Source organism: Tamandua tetradactyla, chromosome 23, assembly GCF_023851605.1.
Source record: "Tamandua tetradactyla isolate mTamTet1 chromosome 23, mTamTet1.pri, whole genome shotgun sequence".
Taxonomy (NCBI): Eukaryota; Metazoa; Chordata; class Mammalia; order Pilosa; family Myrmecophagidae; genus Tamandua; species Tamandua tetradactyla.
Window position 1 is genome coordinate 29073164 of NC_135349.1, and position 19612 is coordinate 29092775.

The window sequence follows — 19612 nt, forward strand, 5'->3', positions numbered from 1 at the left end:
CCATCTTTTGGCAATTGTGAATAATGCCACTATGAACATAGATGTGTAAATGTCTGTTCATGTCTCTGTTTTCAGATCTTCTGAGTGTAAACTGAGAAGTAGAATTTCTGGGTCATAGGGCAACTCAATATTTAGTTTTCTGAGTAACTTCTAAGCTGTATTCCATAGTGGCTGTACCATTTTACATTCCCACAATCTGTGAATAAGTATTTCTATTTTTCCACATACTCTTCAAAATTTTTAGTTTCCTATTTGTTTAATAATGGCCATTCTTAGAGGTGTGAGGATACACCCATTATGGATTTGAATTGCATTTCCCTAATAGCTAATGATAACGATCTTTTCATGTGCCTTTTAGGCATTTATATTTCCTCTTTAGAGAAATGTCTGTTCATATCTTTTGTCCATTTTATAATTGGGTTGATTGTCCTTTTATTGTTGAGTTGTAAGATTTCTTTATCTATTTTGGATATTAAACCCTTATGAAATATATGGTTACCAAATATTCTCTCCAATTTAGTTAGTTGTCTCCATCTATTTGACAAAGTCCTTTCAACACATAAGTGCTTAGTCTTGAGGAGTTTCCTTTTATGTATTTTTTTTTTCATTGCTTGTGCTTTGGGTGTTAGGTTTAAGAGGTTACTTTCTATCATTAGGTCTTGAAGATATTCCTCTGTTTTCTTCTAGGAGTTCTATAGTACTGGCTCTTATACTTAGGTCTTTTATCCACTTTTAGTTAATTTTTGTATAGGGTGTGAAATAGGGATCTTCTTTCATTCCTTTGGATAAGAATATCCAGTTCTCCCAACACCATTTATTGAAGGGACTGTTTTGTCACAATTTAGTGGATTTGATGGCCTTATCAAAAATCCATTGAAAAAAAATCCATTGACCATAGATCTTAGGGGTCTATCTGAACTCTCAATTTAATTACATTGATCAGTGTGTCTATCTTTGTGTAATACCATGCTGTTTTGATCAATGTGGCTTTTTAATAAGCTTGAAAGTCAGGAAGTGTAAGTCCACCAATTTCATTCTTCTTTTGATTTTGGTTATCCAGTAGCCCTCTCTCTTCCAAATAAATTGAATAAATAACTTCTAATTCTGCAAACTAGGTTGTTGAAATTTTGATTGGTATTTCAATGAATCTGTAAGTCAACTTGACATCTTAACAACATTTAATCTTCCTATCCATAAACATAGAATGTCTTTCCACCTATTTTGTTCTTCTTTGATTACTTTTAGCAGTGTTTTATAGTTTTCTGTGAACAGATCTTTTACATACTTTGTTAACTTTATTCATAGATACTTGATTATTTTAGTTGCTATGTGGATAGATTTTTTTTACTTAATTGGCTCCTTGGTTAGGTCATTACTAGTGTACAGAAGCACTATTAATTTTGTGCATTAACCTTTTATCCTTCCACTTTGCTGAATTTATTTGTTAGCTCATGTAGATTTATTGTTAATTTCTCAAAACTTTCCAAATATATGATCATATCATCTGTAAACAGTGAGGGTTTTATTATTCTTTTCCAATTTGGATGCCTCTTATGTATCTTTCTTTCCTAATTGTTTTAGGTAAAAATTCTAGCACAACTTTGAAGAACAGTGATGACAGTGGCCATCCTTGCCTCATTCTCAGTGTTGGGGGAATTTTCCACTCTCTCAGCATTAAAAATTATGCTGGTAGTGGGATTTTCATAGATGTCCTTTATCATTTGAGATAGTTTTCTTTGATTGCTGCCTTTTGGAGTGTTTTTATCAGAAACAATGCTGAATTTTGTCAAATGCCTTTTCTGCATCAATTGTGATGTTCCTGTGATTATTCCTTTTCAATTTGTCAAAGTGTTGCATGACATTGATTGATTTCCTTGTGTGGAACTATTCTTTCATGTTGGAATATACCCCACTTGGTCATGGTGAATAATTCTTTTAATGCACCATTGGATTAAATTTGCAAATACTTTGCTGAGAATTTTTTGATCTAGGGTTTTTGCATCCAGGGTTCTTCAGTCACATGAGAAGGCACATGATGATATCTGCTGGCTCTTCTCTCTTAGCTTCTGTTTTCAATGGCTGTCTCCAAAATGTATCTGGACATTTCTTTCTCTCTTAGGTTACCGTGAAGCATTTTCATTCCCCTGCAGGCACATTTTTTGTAAAGGGGAATTTAATATATCATAAGTTTACAGTTCTAAGCCTATAAAATTGTTCAAACTAAGGTATCAAGGGAAAGATACTTTAATTAAAAGAAAGCTGACTGGTCTGGAACACCTTTGTCAGCTGGAAAGTCACATCACTGACATTTGCTGGACCCTTGTTCCTGAGCTCCATTGCTTTCAGTCTCTGTCCATGTGGAATTTTCTCATTTTTCTTCTCTGGATATGGCTTTCATCCCTTGGCTTCCCTTGGTTCTCTACAGATTCTTGAATGCTTACCATCTTATGGTGATATTTTCTGGGTTCCAAGCATCTCCAAACATCTGTGTCTCTGTTCTTCACATCTTAGCATCTGTGTCAACTCTATGATGAAGTTTCTGTCAGCACCGAGGTTTCTGTTGTTTCTGTTAATTTTGTCACTTTTCTCTCATGAGATTTTTATCCTCTTCACAAAGACTCCAAAAAGGGGATTAACACCCACCTGGAACAGGCTGGGTCACATCTCCATGTAAACAACCTAATCAAAGGGTCATATTCACAATAGGTATGCAACCACAAGAATGGATTAAAAGAACATAGTCTTTTCTGGAGTACATAATAGATTCAAACCAGCACATTTTACCCTCAGAACCACAAAAAGACATGTTTTTTTTCCATATGTAAGACACATTAATTCCAGGTCTGAAGCTAAGACCCTTAGGTTCAGAAGAGTGGCCCCAACCATCTCAAGATGCACCCAAATGGGTGGAGACATATCATCACCTAATTCAGTTTAGCAACCACTCTTGATTGGATTACATCTCCAGGGACATGATCTAATTACAGATTCAAACATACAATATTGAATAGGGATTATTCTGCCTTTATGAAATGGGATTTTGATTAAACATGGTTTTTTTAAGGGACATACATCCTTTCAAACCAGCACACTGATTCAATCTCTTTGGTTGTAATCAGTTTATTGAGATCTTCTATTTCTTCTTGTTCAATATAGGTAATTTGTATGTTTCTAAGAATCTGTCCATTTCATCTAGATAACTGATTTATTGGCATACAGTTTTGCATAGAATCCTCTTATGGTCTTCATTTTTCAGTGAGATCAGTATTAATTTCCATTTATGATTTTTGTTATTTGTATTATCTCTCCATTTTTTTTAGTCAGTCTAGCTATAGTTTTGCTGATTTCATTGGCCTTTTTCAGGGATGAACTTTGGGTTTTGATTATTCTCTCTATAGTTTTTGTGTTTTCCATTTCATTTATTTCTGCTCTAGTCTTTATTTCCTTTCTTCTGCTCATCTTGAATTTTGTTTTTTCTTCTTTTTCTAGTTCTTCCAGTTTTTGAGTTTAGGACAGAGAAAAGAACCAGAGGTATTCTATTGAATTTTTACTTGGACTACGTATCTTTTTCATTAATGCATAGATATAAGGTTGCCTGCATGCCCTGTCAGATTTGAGAGGTTTGGTAAGCTCACTCCCAACATAACATCTCCTCTCCACAGAGATGGGACATCTTTGTTTAACAGAATATTTCCTTAAGATGTAATTTCTTCTTAGAGTGATCATACAAATATAAGCTGACTTCTTAGCTCTCTTCCACTATGCAAGGTATAATGCACCTGCTGAATATAACATTCACTCTACAATTTTAATTTTGAACTATAGACTAATTATAAATGTTCAATATCATCATAGAGTGATATGAAATTACCCTCTATCCCTTTTACAGAGCTACTATCCTACACACCAACAATGTAGATATTGAAATATTTTAGAACATTGAAAATACTGAACCAATTAAAAATTTACCATATTAACCCACTCTAAGGACTACTATGGTCTCTACAAGATAAAAAGGGAGACAACAGTGGGCTTATGAAGTGAAAACATCCACCATGTCCATCTCAATTATACAATGAGCTCTCTATTTCATGAAAAGAGGAAATAAGAGCTGAAAAGAAGACATGTGGAAAACCTTAGCTGTCTTCATTAAATATTATTAGTAAGACAAAAAGTATCTTGCTCAATTATATTATGGTTTGATGACAAGAAGAAAGCATCTTTTATTTTATCCATATTGTGACTTACTGCCCTTTTTTCTCTAGTTAATTAATGCAGTGTTTATTGTGATGAACATAAATAGCGACCTCATTTGAAATTTAGAAAATCTTGAACTTACCACATTAGCTTATAATACAAACATCACTCATTCAAATTACTCCACTAAAATCTTCTTTCTTGTAATGATAATCCTGGAAGAACCAATAAGTTTGGGGATCATTTGAGATAGACTGCTGAATGTAAACAGTATCTTTCAGTGCTGTCCTGGTGTGAGGAAGCAAGTTATTATTTTCACATAACTTTCTGGAATGAAATAGGGAGAGATCATTCATCTTGAATATAATAGGTCCGATAAAACTAAAAAATGAGTGTTTAATTTGCATTTCATTTATTTATGCACATGAATAAAAATCAACAGATATTAAATAAAAACCTAAATGCATGGGCCCACATCACATATGCTCAAAAATTATTTGTAGCTCACACTAAAAATGATAACAATGATCAGTGAAAAACATAAACATTCGATTCTATAACATATTACTCCCACTTCATGAAACTGTCTCACTTTACAACCATGAAATTGAGAAACAGTGACTTTATAGATTAGCCCAAAGCCATATGGTTAGTGTAAAGTTCATCTTTATGCCAGATCATAAGAATGTTTGCTTATTCATATCATACAGAGCTCATTAAGCAATTTCTCTGTGTCTGAGGCTGTATAAAACATAACAGAGGTGACACAACTATGAGGCAAAATAAGAACTTCAGTTAGGTTCATAATGGTAAAGAAACAAGGTCAGAATAGAAGTTTTTGCATTTTTATCCAAACATACAACTCATGATTTTTGTTACCTAAAGCAAGGTATTTGAATCCATAAAACCAAATTTCTAATCTATGAAATAGGGAGAATTCTGTCTCCTTCATAAGGTTATTTTAATGTTTAAATTTGATAACATATATAAAAGGCTCCCATAGACATCTAATGAAATCATCAGAATAAAAGAAAAAGAAATAATATTATAAAATTAATAATAAAAATAAATACAATAAAGAGATAGAAATAGGGTGAGAGAAAGATACAGTGCCTGTCCATGTGAAGCTTACATCAACAAGAGAGATGATCAAATAAATATACAAGTTTATAGTTAAACATTATGACAAGTACCACGGAGGAATATTATGAGGTGTCATTAGATCATACTAGAAGGCCTGACATACTGAAGGATCTTAGGGAAGATGTATCTTAGATGATATTTAGCTTGAATAGTAATAATTAGGGCTCAAAATCAAAGTCAGTGATGAGGGTGAGGTGACAGGCTGCTTGGAGTATAGAAAAAATTGGTCTTGAAGAGGCTATATCAAGTGCCAAACAGAAAAGTGAGAAAAGTCATTGTGTATTGGACAGCATGAAACAATTAGAGTGGCTGGACTTCAGACAGATAAATAAAGCCAGATTGGTAAGGTGAAGTGGGCAGGATCAGACAATACAGGGACTGTGTAACTCATGTTAAAGATATTTGAGTATCATCTAAGAGCTATAAGGAGTCACTGAACTGTTATAATAAGAGGCATGGTATGGTCCAAAGTAGATTACCCTGGTAAAAAGCTACAAATTATCCAAGGAAAGCTTTCAGGAAGATGGACTTTGGTGCATTTTCTTCCTCAAAGGGAACTGATCACCTCCTTAATTACAAGGTTCTGGGCTGTAAAATGGCTTAGGGCAGAGAATTTTGTTGTGATATCATATTAGGACCACTCAAACTAGTTTTCAGCTAAATAAAATGAATTGGTTCTTCGTTGCAAGAAGAGTAATCTATGTGTTAGTTTCCCACCTAATACCTTAGGATCCACTAGATCCAAGGCCTATTCTCACAGATGTCTGCACACACATACAAATACAATAAAAAAACACTTGGAACAGCACGATAACATTGTGGTTTATATTGGTAATTGCTTCCCTCTTGTCTTGGAGTTACACCCTGCCTACTGGGTTTAACATCTCTGGCAGTTCAATTCCACTGAGCATCTCATCATCTCCAATGTGCTTGTGGTAATCATGGCAAAGAAGAACAAGTGATGACTCCAGTAATAATGTATTTCTTAATGCCTGGGTGATTAGTGTCACAGAAGTCTTAGAGGAACAAGATGAAGGGTATGATAGATATGATTATGGAGTGGCAGAGCAGATTACACATCATGGAACACTCTCAAAATCTCAATTGCCCTACACTTTAGACTTTCAAGATGTGCTCAAGAAAAGCTTTCAGTAAGGGCAATCCCTTATTGCCGAAGATGGTGGAAAACAACTACATTTTATGGCAAAGAAGCTTATGGAGAATTGAGTTTCAACATTCTTAAGTTGTCTTTCTCTGGCCAAAAACCCCCATCCTAGATCTAAGGTCTCATTTCTTTCTGGTGGTACTGTTCTCTATCCATTACCAATGATCAATATGAACTATTTATTCAGACTGCAATTCTGCAATCTTCTAAATCACATGTCCTTAATCCTTATCAATTTCTTCTCTGGGACCACAGCAGATGAAAGACTCCTTCTAAAATCCAATTTAAGCACTGGCTGCCTGTTTGTATATACAAGTGGATATAGACTGTTTTCAATGTCAGGAGATTTAATGGCCCATGCAGATTTATAATTTCTGTTTTCGTGCCTCTTTGTTATAGACATTTGAAATCTCAATACTTTGTTCACCACCAGTACTACATACCAAGAAACCATGAAGATCTGGGCACAGAGGTTACCATAGTCACATTTCTAAACCCAGCAAGGTGCTCATCTGTCTATTCATCAAATATGTGAGTATTTTTGATCCTTTGAAATATTTATGATCTGGAACTACATCTAGGATCAGTTTGAGTTATCAACCTAACAAGTAAAGATGTCTCACCTTAGATGTGTAATTTTAATAGGGTTTATTAGCATCTTTTACAAAGGAATGCATATTTTATGCAGGAATCCCAAGAAATAGTGTAATAATCCCAGGACTGCCACTTCTGAGAACTGTTACTACATCTAGCACTGAAGAAAGAAGAGTGAGTGATAAATGGAATGGAGAAAAAGTTTTGGTAAAGGATGGTCTGATGGGAGGTATGGTCTCTGTCCAAGGATACAACAAACTTGTGGCAGACTACAAGGGAAGTAACAGGCATAGACATTCTGTTCTTACTTTTGTCATTGCCTCTAAACATTGTCAAACCCAGTTGAGAATTCCTTAAACAAACCATTGATATAATGAACACATGCATACTAGGTCTGCAGGGCAAAGAGGAAGTTTGAAAAGAGTGGAGAATAAAATTAAATGGGCACATGGATCCCTGATGAATGCAAATGGCTGAAGGATGTACTGACTGAGAAGTAGATTGATAAATGATGATGTATACTTATGTTCTAGTTTGCTGGTTTCTGAAATGCTGTATACCAGAAACAGAATGACTTTCTAAAAGGGGAATTTAATAAGTTGCTAGTATATAGTTCTAAGGCTGAGAAAGTGTTCTAATTAAAATATGTCTATAGAAATGTCCAATTAAAGGCATCCAGAGAAAGATACCTTGGCTCAAGAAGATAGATGAAGTTCAGGGTTTCTCCCTCAAATGAGAAGGTACATGGCAAACACAGTCAGGGTTTCTCTCTTGGCTGGAAGGGCATGTGGCAAACACAGTGTCATCTGCTAGCTTTCTCTCCTGGCTTCCTGTTTTATGAAGCTTCCCAGGAGGCATTTTCCTTCATCTCCAAAGGTTGCTGGCTGGTGAACTCTTGGCTTCATGGTGTTGCAGCATTCTCTGCCCTCTCTGAATCTCTCTCATTCTCCAAAATGTTTCCTCTTTTATAGGATTCCAGTAAACTTATCAAGACACACCCAAACAGGTGGAGACAAGTCTCCACCTAATCCAGTTTAACAACCACTCTTGATTGAGTCACATCTCCAGGGAAATAATCTAATTACAGTTTCAAATATACTGCTGAATAAGGATTAGAAGAAATGGCTGCCTTTACAAAATGGGATTAGGATTAAAACATGAGTTTTCTAGGCTACATACATCTTTTCAAACTGGCACAATTTATAATGCATGTTGTGCTGCTACAAAAAAGGAATGAAGTTTTGAGACAAGCAACAATGAGAATGAAAATGTGGGAAATTTGGTGAGGTAAAATAAGCCAGAAACAAAAAAACAATGATATGGTCTCCTTTAGAAAATGCTTACAAGAAAACAGGGTTCTATATTGTAAGCTTTTATAGCAGACACATTTAGTCTGGAGTGGTAATTATTATTTCTGGATTTCAAGAGGCTATTTTATATATATTTGTATATAACATTATATTTAGAAATAGGAATGAAGTTGATCAGTTGGGGTTAAAATAACTCAGAACACAGGGGTAAAAAAGACCATGTTCATGTTTTAGAACCACACATACTCTTTGAGACCAAAAGAAGAAAGGTTTATTTGTTCTGGAACCAAAATTTTTCTGTAGCACATAATCTAATTCAACCTATCTGTATATTTCATATGAACAATTGAAACACAAGGAGCCCAGAATAACAAAAAGTCCTTTAAGTCTTTATAATTTAATATAATGTCTGGATGCAACCTAGAGTATATTAAGCAGGTAATCAAAAAGTATTGACAAAGTCCCTTGAGGGATGGGAGAAAAAATATGGAGTTGTTAAACTTTATCATCAGAAAATCTCCTGATACTGGGTCAAACTTTAGGGACACCCAAATCATACCCTTGATCTTGAGAAACTTATGTAGGTAGTGAAGACGCTGAGCCTACATATGATATGTCTGAGTTACTTCTGAAAGACCTCCTTTGTTGCTTAGACGTGGCCTCATTCTAAGCCCAACAGTCCAATGTTGCAAGTGAAGTTATTGTCCTTCCCCCTACATGGGACATGACATCAAGGGGAGAAAGTCTCTCTGAAGATATGGAAGATGACTCCCAGGCATAAATCTGGCCTTGGTACCATGGGATCAACAATTCCATCCTAACCAAAAGGGGGAAAAGTATCAGTGGCAGTGAGAGTTCTATTAGTCAAGAAGCTACTCTGGAGGTTGTTTTTATGCAAGCTTCAGTTAGATATTACTACCTATCATAACCTGCCAAACCCCAACCAAGACTATTCAGGTCAATACTAAAGAACACGTAGGGCAACATATAAGTTTCCACAAGGGTTCCAAGGATTAGAATAACTTTCTGGAAATCTGCAGCCTCCAGATAAGACCCCGGACCAGATAAGTCTTGAAACCTAGAGGGTCCAGCCTCTTCAGAACATCAGATAGGTCCATCTCCCTAACCCATATATGTTATAGACCATTCCTACATGAAAAAAGTTGTAATGGCCATAGCCCCAACACCCCTAAAGAGAGGGATAGAAAGATCAAAGGTGATGGTGGAGTTATATGGAAAAAATGGGATTTAACAAATGAATATGATCGCTGAATCATTAAATTGATATCTCTTTTAGTCTCCAGTATCTTAGAGCAGCTAGAAGTAAAAACCTAAAATTGTGGAATTGTAACTCATGTCAAACTCTGAAATATTTTCTACAACTAATTATGGTGCTGTGCTTTGAAATTTATTGCTTTTTTGATTCATGTTGTTTTTCACAAAAAAAGAAAAAATTCAATTGTGGTGATAATATATTTAAGCCTTCTAGTCTCCTATATTATGAAATATCTGGAAGGAAAAATCTGAGAGGATCATATGGTAGACGATGACAAACTCTGAGATCTGTCCTGTACCTACTTATTAAAGAGTGCTTTGAAAACTATTGCTTTTTTATTTGTTTGTTTTGTACATATTTTTTACTATATAATAAAAAAGTTTAAAAAGTAGATGGGCCATTGGAAGCTATCAAGCATGATTGTCAATAAGAACTTATGTGTAACTATACTTTAACAGTGTTCAATATGTACTGCATATATTGTAAGTTTAGTTTACACATATCTTTCATTTAACATCTTCACAACCCAAAACGGAATGTGTAAACAATGACTGATTAGAGTTTTCACAAGGAATCACAGTAACCAAAATTCTGTTCTCCATCTTACTAACAAGGTGCTGTTTTTCACAACTAATTAAAAAATGTTTAGTCTTTCTGCAAACTATGAATCCTGAGGGGCTACAACCCTCAGGATCCAGAAACTGTACAAAAAATTTGTGACTAATAGATTGGGTCATTCAGGATGATGGTATTACTCAAAGTTTTAGGTAAATTTCCTAATTCTGATGGTAGAGGTAGATTGAAAATTCTATTTCATGCTGACAACCTTCCTTTTGACTTTTACATGCTAAGTTATGTTAAGTGCTGTGATGGTTAGGCTTATGTGTCAACTTGGCTAGGTGGTGGTGTCCAGTTGTCTGGTCAAGCAAGCACTGGCCTAACCATTGCTCTAAGGACAATTCATGGCTGGTTTATTAAATCATCAGTCAATCGGTGCATCTATGGCTGATTATGTCTATGATCAACTAAGAGAGAGCCTTCTGCAATGAGATAATTCAATCAGCTTGATTTAATCTGATCTGTTGAAGAATTTTGAGGGAGAAGAGAGAACTTTCACTTCTGCAGCCAGCCAGCCTCTCTTGGAAAGTTCATAGACATTAGAACTCATTAGAGTGACCAGCTTCTGGCTTGCCATAAGGAATTTGGATTTGTGCATTCCCACAGTTGGGTGAGACACTTTTATAAAATCTCATATTTACATATATTTCCTGTTGGTTATGTTTCTCTTGGGAACCTTAACTACTACAAGAGTTAAAAGGGCATCTTTCAAATATCTTCACCATCATATTATAGAAGATTCTCTAATGGCTTACTGGACAAAAATGACATATATTTTTTCAGGTTTGTTCAAACAGTAAAATTAATAATTAGGGAAGAGAAGGGGGAGATAATGTAAACAGCTAAAAACAAACTTCAGTAACTGCTTTACAAAGGAAACTACCATTGTGAATACCTCAAGAGCAACAGAAGTAGTAAGTGAGACTTAGCAGAGACTAAGAGATAAAAGACATCAATAAATATTTAATATATTCATTCAGATACATTTTTAGAAAGCAGGAAGGTACTTCATATAAGATGTGCAAACAAGAGAAGAATTAGAATGGATAATGCCAGCTACTTCACACACACACACACTGTCAGGTTACCATGGTCTTCTGGTTATGATTAAGAAATAAAGAACTCGTGGTAGTTAGATTCAGTTGTCAACTTGGCCAGGTGAAGGCACCTAGTTCTATTGCTGTGGACATGAGCCTATGGTGCATGAACCTCATCTGTTGCTGTTTACATCTGCAGTTGGCTAGGAGGCATGCCTGCTGCAATGAATGATGTTTCACTCAATTGACTGGAGCTTAAATGAGAAGCACAACATAGCACAGCCCAAGAAGCTCAGTATACCTCATCTCAGCACTAACAACTCACCTCAGGCCTTTGGAGGTGCAGAAAGGAAACACCCCAGGGAAAGTTGTTGGAACCCACAGTCCTGGAGAGAAGGCCCACAGAGAACACCCTGTGCATTCCCACGTAAGAAAGAACATCAGTTGAAAGTTAGCTGCCTTTCCTCTGAAGAACTAATGAAACAAATCTCCTTTTATTAAAAGCCAATCTGTCTCTGGTGTTTGCAGCTAGCAAACTAGAACAGAACTCAAATTTGCGATCCCTTCATTCATGTGTTTGTCATGAATAGAACCAAAGAGATGAGTGCCAATTTTTATTTTTTGTCCAAAGTTACTTGCAAGAGTTTTTTTCCTCTATTGAACAGAATTATATTTCTTTCCTGAAATCCAAAAGGGCCTGGAACCCAGTAGGAGTTACTTATCTTTTCTATTGTAATGGAGCAAAGAGCAAAGGATTTAAGGGCAGAGGGAATAAAAATGAAGTAATCAAACACTGGGCTCCATGGTGCTGATGAGGTAATTGAAAGGATTCTATCCCAAAGATAGTGATGGGGAAGAGGGGTGGAGAGACTAAAAGGATGAGTATGAAGATGAGAATATTTAGCAAAGGGATAGAGGCATAGTATTGGATACAAATTTAGTTCATTGCAATGTTTTAAGTGAAATAGCAATTGATGCTTTAAAATTGTATAACATCATGTATAATATCTGAGAGATATATTTAAATGTCAAACAAAGAACTAAGCACTTTATATATAATAGAGTCTTTAATTTCTCTATAATAATATAATGTAATTATTATGCCCATAAGTAAATATGAAAAATGTGATTTGGGAGAATTAAAAGGTTTTCCAGGGTCATAGCAATGGAAATTTTTGACAAGAAGATTAAAACTAAGATGTATTTCAGCTAATCCTTATAAATGTCTACATTGTGCAACACATCTTTGCATTTGTTAGATCCTTAGCTCCTTGAATATTCACAACATTGCAATATAGGTAACATAACTGCAATAAAAGATAATCATATAAATATAAAAATAATACAGTGATATTTATATTTGATTTTTACAGACATGATTGGAAAACAACCTGTAACACAACCACTAGGATGCTTGAAGGAAAATAGGTTTCTGGGTTTGCTGGTTTGAAAATATTATGTGCCCTAGTATAGTTATGCTTTAATCCTGATTCAATTTTGTGGAATAGTCATTTCTTTTAATCCTAATCCAATACCAAGGGTGGACACTTTCAATTTGATTATCTCCATGGGGCAGGGGCTTGATTAGTTTACTGGAATCCTTAAAAGAGGAAATATTTTGGAGATGGCCAGAAATGAAAGAAGCCTCAGAGCTAACAGGGAGAGCAGAAGTGACTACTTGGAGAACAGTTATTTCAGAGAACAGTGAAAAAAATATTTGGAAATGTTTGCAGCCTAGCAGACATCACCATGAAATATTAAGCAAACCAGAAACTGGAGAGAGCCAAGGGAAGCCAGGAGAGGAAATCCAGCCCTGGAGATACTTCCTGGGCTGTGAAAGCAACAGAGCCCAAGAGCAAGGGAGCAGAAGATGCCAGCCACATGTCTTCCCAGTTGACATAAGTTCCCTTTCTTGAATGAAGGCGAAGGTATTCTTTTGTTGGTGCCTTAATTTGGACACTTTCACTTCCTTAGAATTGTAAGATTGTCACTTATCAGACTCCCTTTTATAAAGCCATCCCATTTCTGGTATATCACATTCTGGCAGCTTGCAAACTAGAACACTAGGCCTCATCTAAAACATGCTAATTTAGAATGGACATGTTTTAGTAAGGAGCCTCTAATGTGTCCTGGATTTACGGACTACTATTAGCTTGAGTATTTACCACCTTACAGGCCCTGGACTCAGTCCTTATGCAGATTTTCTACATTAATATTTAAAACAAACCTTTGAACAGAGAAATATTCCTCTTTTACATATAAAGAAACTCTCTAGTGCTACAATCTCTAACAAATATAGACAGTACATATACTTGCCTTGAGGTCAAACATTTTTTGCTATGTTACCCCAGCTCTCTCTCTCATTGGAGAAGTTAGTTCTGATTCCTAAAACATATTTCCTGTTCATCAAGACTTATAGCTGTTGTTATAGGAAAAACCAACTTCTTTATAAACTTCCTCCATTTGAGAAAACAGATGAACTAATATTTGATCAAGCTGATTATTTTGTATACAGGTTTCTTTGATCATTTCTATATCCATCTACAAAGAACCCAAATAGTCAGAGATTCTTTGTGACAGAAAAGGCACATGGGCTACAAAAAAACTCTGGATATTTTAGGGTAACATGCAATCATTAGAGGCTGTGTCAGTTTGAAAGTTGCCAGAATGCAGTGTACCAGAAATGGAATGGCTTTTAGAAAGGGGAACTTAATAATTTACAGGTTTACTGTTCTAAGGAAGTAAAAGTGTCCAAATTAAGGCACCAACAAGAGGTTACAGGAGGAAAGACTGATGGCTTTTCTGAACACCTCTGTCAGAGGTGTCACATGACTGACATTATTTGGTTTACTTGAAATAATGGGATGGATTCATCTCTTAGTCTCCAATCTGTAATTACAGCCTGTTTTTCAATCTGGTTCTCTGCTCTGGGATTTGTGTTGATTGCACCAAAAGCCCCTCTGCAAAAGCTGAGGAAAAGTTCCATGTGGTTACAAAAGGGAAGAATGTCATCACCTTGTGAAATACTGGGACCCTCTTGACTCACACACAGAGAATCTGTGAAACTGGCCCATTCCTAGGTGAGAGATTAGGGAAGGGTTGTTTTCCTGCATCAAGATTTCCTTAACTCCTCTCCCATTGATTTTCTCCCACAAACCAGTTTTCTAATTAAAACATTGAACATTGATTATAGTTCTATATTTATTTATTTATTAACTATATAACTCTCCCTTCTAGAATAAAAGATCCACAAGTGTAGTGGTCCATGTTATTATCCTATCTGCTGTATTCTAGGGCCTTGAACAGCACCTGGGTACCAAGAAAAATTATGTGAAAAAATGAATAGACCCCCAAAATAATTGTAGTATTCTTGTTATCTAATGTATTTTATGGAAGGGGATATATTTACAGTCAGAGAACTCACTTCACCCACCCAAGTCAGCAAATATTCCTACTCAGGTTCTCTACATCTAATAGCTGTTGTCTTGAATGTTTCACATGGTCTTGGCTCAGAAGAAGTCCTCATTTGTTGTCTTCTGCTCCATTTGTAGGTGAGATATCTTTAAGTCATGGAAAGAGACAATCACACTGTAACTGAGTTCATCCTGGTGAGCTATGTCACAGACCCTGTATTTCAATTGATCTTATTAATGGTACTCCTATATGTGTACTCAGCAAATGTACTGGGAAACACAATTCTCATCATGTTGATCTGTAATGGCTCCCAATTCCACAATCCTGTATATTTTTTCTTTGGAAACCTGTTTTTCTTGGATCATTGGCATTCCTCTGTCTAAACCCATAGCTTGTGTTGTAATTTCCAAGCCACTGATTTATGCTCAAGTCATGTCAGGTCATGTCGAGTGCATCAGTATATTCCTATCCTAGAGGCTTTGTCAATGCAATAGTACTGACTGGTAACACATTCACATTAGATTTTTGTGATGACAGTATCATTGATGACTTTTTCTGTGATGTCCCACACCTGGTTAAGTTCATGTGTGATGTAAGAGAGCTACCAGGCTGTGCCCTTCTTCCTTCTGCCCTACAATGTCATCACCCCACTGTGCTCATACTGGCCTCCTACCTCTTCATCTTTGCCACCATCCTGAGGATCTACTGCACCCAGGACTGCCTCAAAGCCTTCTCTACCTGATCCTCCCACTTGATGTCTGCGCCTGTACTATGGCTCAAGTCTTTGCATGAACTCTCACCCAAGTTCTAGCTCTTCCATTGAGGGGAAAAGACTGGTTTCTACAAGTTACAACATGAACTTCCCCATGTTGAATCTTGTAATCTCCAGTCAGAGGAAAATTATGTGAATGGTCTGTAGACCATGCATCAATCCTTCTGCTCAAAGACTCTCATGACTTCTGTGGTGATGGAAGAATGGAGGAAGGTTAAGAAGCTGTGTGATAAAGAAGGTAAGGAGGTGAGGAATTAGAAATAAATGCAAGTGAAAAGGGAAATCAGAAATGTAGGCATTAACACACATGGTGAAATGCCTACAATATGTCTAAAACTTTAATTTAGATTAATTTTGTAAAGGTGATAATTTCAGGAAGAGATTTGATCTTTGAGATCCAAGTTCTGACTACCAAATTTCAAGTCTTCCATTTGTGAAATGTAATAATCCTTAACCTGCAATGTTTTATGGGTATTGAATAAAATGCCATCCAAAAATCTGCTCAGTACCAGATATTGAGCTGCCAGTGTTATTCATACAGTTTTGTGGTGGAGAAAAACAGTGATTGGGGCTTGAATACAGGGGACCTTTGTGTATTTGTTTCATTTTATAAAACTTGTTCTTATTTTTCCCCAATATTGTATTGTGCAATGATGTAGAGTACTGAGAAGTGCCCCTTATATGAGAGAGAAATCACTATTTAAATTGATACATAATCATAAAGAAGACATCATTCTGAGATTTTAGAAAAATATTTTTTATTGTCTAAACAATTCTTAAACTTTTTGCCTAATATAAAAAACAGTAATTATAGACAGAAACATTCTACATATTCTATTCAAGTTTTAGTAAGAAATTGGGAGGAGAAATGTTACTTAATATGTGAAAGTCTAGAGCAAATTTCTGAAAGTCTAACCATTCTGTATTTTCTCCCTAACTCCAAACTCAAAGCAAGTACTCCAGGAACATCCCAATTTACCTCTTTTTGAACTCAGAAATTCAAACCAGGATAAATATTTAAGGAAGCCTAAATCTGCAAAATGGCAAAATGACAAAATGGCAAAATACAATCCTGCAGAATATTAACAACTTACTATTGAAGGTTTAAAGTATTCTCATTCTTAGGTTTAAAGTTTTTTCAAATCTATCCATTGATCCATTTGTCTATATATCTACAATCTGTCATCTGTTTCTGTCTCTCTCATGCAGCTGCTATAGTTTTACACCTGATTATTTAATCGTAGGCAAAAAATTACATTGCTGGAAACTCATAGTAACACCAGTAAGATACTTGTTTTCTCATGCACCTAAGAAAGTCTCTTATCTTTATATCATGGCAAGCCAGGAAACAAAAGTAAGAAAAAAACAAATAAATAAAATATGTTTCTAGTTCATTTTATTGTAGGTCATTTTCTTAGAACTTTCTAACTCATTCTCTCTTCCAACAAGTTTTGTAGTAACTTTGAAATCAGAATTTCCATTTCACCTTCCTGATTTCTCTTCTAGAATAACAAATATGAAAGCCAGCCATAAAAATACCTAATCCTAATATTGTTCCCATAATCAGTTGTAAAATTACCATTTTTACTAAAGATTAAAAACTTCAACCATGCAATTATGAACTGTCAATTGGAAGTAGAAATAAAGCAGATTTATTTTATATATCTCAAAATATGGCTACGTTCCAAGCAAATAGAAAGCAGTTTTTCAAAAAGTCACAGCCTTGTTTATCCTTCAATATTTTTAAAACATCCATAAGTATATTAGTACACAGTTTTAAAATATAAAAGCAAAGTTTGTGGGTGGGCCACAGTGGTTCAGCAGGTAAGAATGCTTGCCTGCCATGCCTGAGGACCCTGGTTCGATTCCCGGTGCCTGCCCATGAAAAAAAAATCAAAGTTTGTTTCACATTTTCTAATTATTCCCTCTTCACTTGTTTCACTTATTTTAGACAGTTCCAGATGATCACAATGACATGGAGATAACTTATAAAAATATAACCACTAGTCTCTAAGCAGTTTCATTTAAGATAATTCTGCCCTTTCTAACATTTTTTCATTGCATCTTTCACATCTTTATTTCTTAAGCTATAGATCAAAGGGTTTAACATTGGAATCACCACAGTATAGAACACAGACACCACTTTATCCCATTCCAGTGCATAGCTAGAGCTTGGTCTGGAGAACATGAAAAACATTGAACCATAATACAATGTGACAGCTGTCAGATGTGAGCCACAAGTGGAAAAAGCCTTCAGACAGCCTCGGTAGAGCGAATATGCAAAATGGCAGCAATGATGAAGAGATAGGAGGCAAGAATAAGAATGGCAGGAGTGATGACATTGGAGGCCATCATGAAATAGAACAAAGCTTGGTAGCTTTTCTTCACATCACATGCCAACTTCACAAAAGGTGGCAGATCGCAGAAGAAATCATCAATGACATTGTTGCCACAGAAGGTCAAGGTAAATATTTTGCTGGTGATGATAGTTGAGTTAAGAAATCCACCAAAGTATGATCCTGCAACAAGCTTAGCACAAAACTTTGGGGACATTACTTGGGAATAGAGCAAGGGGTTGGAGATGGCTACATAGTGGTCCTAAGCCATGGTGGCCAACAAGTAACACTCACTAAAAGCCAGCCCAGCAGCAAAGAAGAACTGAGCCAAGCAGCCAGCAAAGAAAATGCTTTTGTCTTCAGAGATGCAGGTATTCAGGATTTTGGGAGCAGAGACAGAAGAATACCAGAGGTCCAAGAATGATAGATTCCCAATAAAAATACATGGGTGTATGGAGTCGAGAATCAGCACAAATCAGAAAAATCAGGGTGGTGTTCCCCAGGAGACAGAAGACATAAATTATGAGGAAAATTAAAAAGAGTACTCTCTGTAACTGCAAGTCAGCTGTGAACCCCAATAGAATGAACTCCTTCACTTTGGTGAATTTTTTCTCTTCCATTGACTTTGGATATCTGTAGTCCTTTACTTTGAAAAGGCCAATGAAAACATCATGATTCATTATGCCATCATCACCCTCTTCCCATCATTTGCTATTATAGAGCATCAAAAACCTAAATGACATACCTACATGGTTCATCCTGAGACGTGTTCATGCTAAATTGGTTGTTACTCCTTTCTGTGCTACTATCTTAAGATCATAGTTATGATGTCACCTATACAGTGTGTGTCACCCTATATATTTTTAAAATCTAATTTGTCCTCATTTTAGTGGAAGGGTGACTTCTTTGTCTTCTCGTCTGTTTGTACTGAGAATGATTGGGGAACAAGTAAAGGATATCTCTGGTATTTCTTCCCTTTTTTCTTTTTCCAGAAATTTACATGGATGAAGATAATTTATACTGCTAACTGTATTTAAGAATATCCTCAGAAATTAATTAGTTTGTAATTTTCTTCAAGGTAATTATTATATTTAATTAACTCCCCCTCCCTTATACCAAGCTCAGAGGTTTGAATGGAGTAGAAAATATGAATTATTTGAATAAAAGACTAGATTTTCTTAGGTAACTGGACATTTATATCATACATAAGGATGTATGATCTTTAATTATTCCTTGGGGAGAAGTAGGAAAACATTAATTGATGGATAAATGTGATCATATTATGGGCCGAATTTTCTATGCAATTATGAAATATATAAAAAAAAAAACACTGGCTAAATGAATGAATTTTAGACAATGACGGAACAATGAGAAGCCTTTTCCCTTACAGTAAAATGCAGGAGATGGGAATGAGACCAGCAATAGAGGAAGCACTATATAACCCACTAACCACAATCAAAGAAGAGCAAAATCATGATTGCCAGGGTTCTCCAATGAAAGACTGCCTAATATTTATGCTATAGGTACATAGCTTAAAAATCTCTTAAATAGGGAAAAAATTCTTATTTTGGCCATATGTCAGGCAGTAGACCTGAAATTATACTTGAAAAAATAAAGGATGTACTCTTGGAATTGCTCCAATTGAAGGAGACAATATCCACCAGAATGGTAAGAATCTTTATTTTTCAATTTTTAGAACAAAGATTTTTATCATAATTATGTTAAAATAAAAGACCATCTTAATGACTGA

At 35.5% G+C, this 19612-nt stretch overlaps 1 pseudogene; it reads right to left on the reverse strand.

The window, feature by feature from the left end:
- Positions 1-17550: 17550 nt before the first annotated feature.
- Positions 17551-18482, reverse strand: LOC143666582 (olfactory receptor 9G19-like; annotated as a pseudogene).
- Between the last annotated feature and the right edge of the window lie 1130 nt (positions 18483-19612).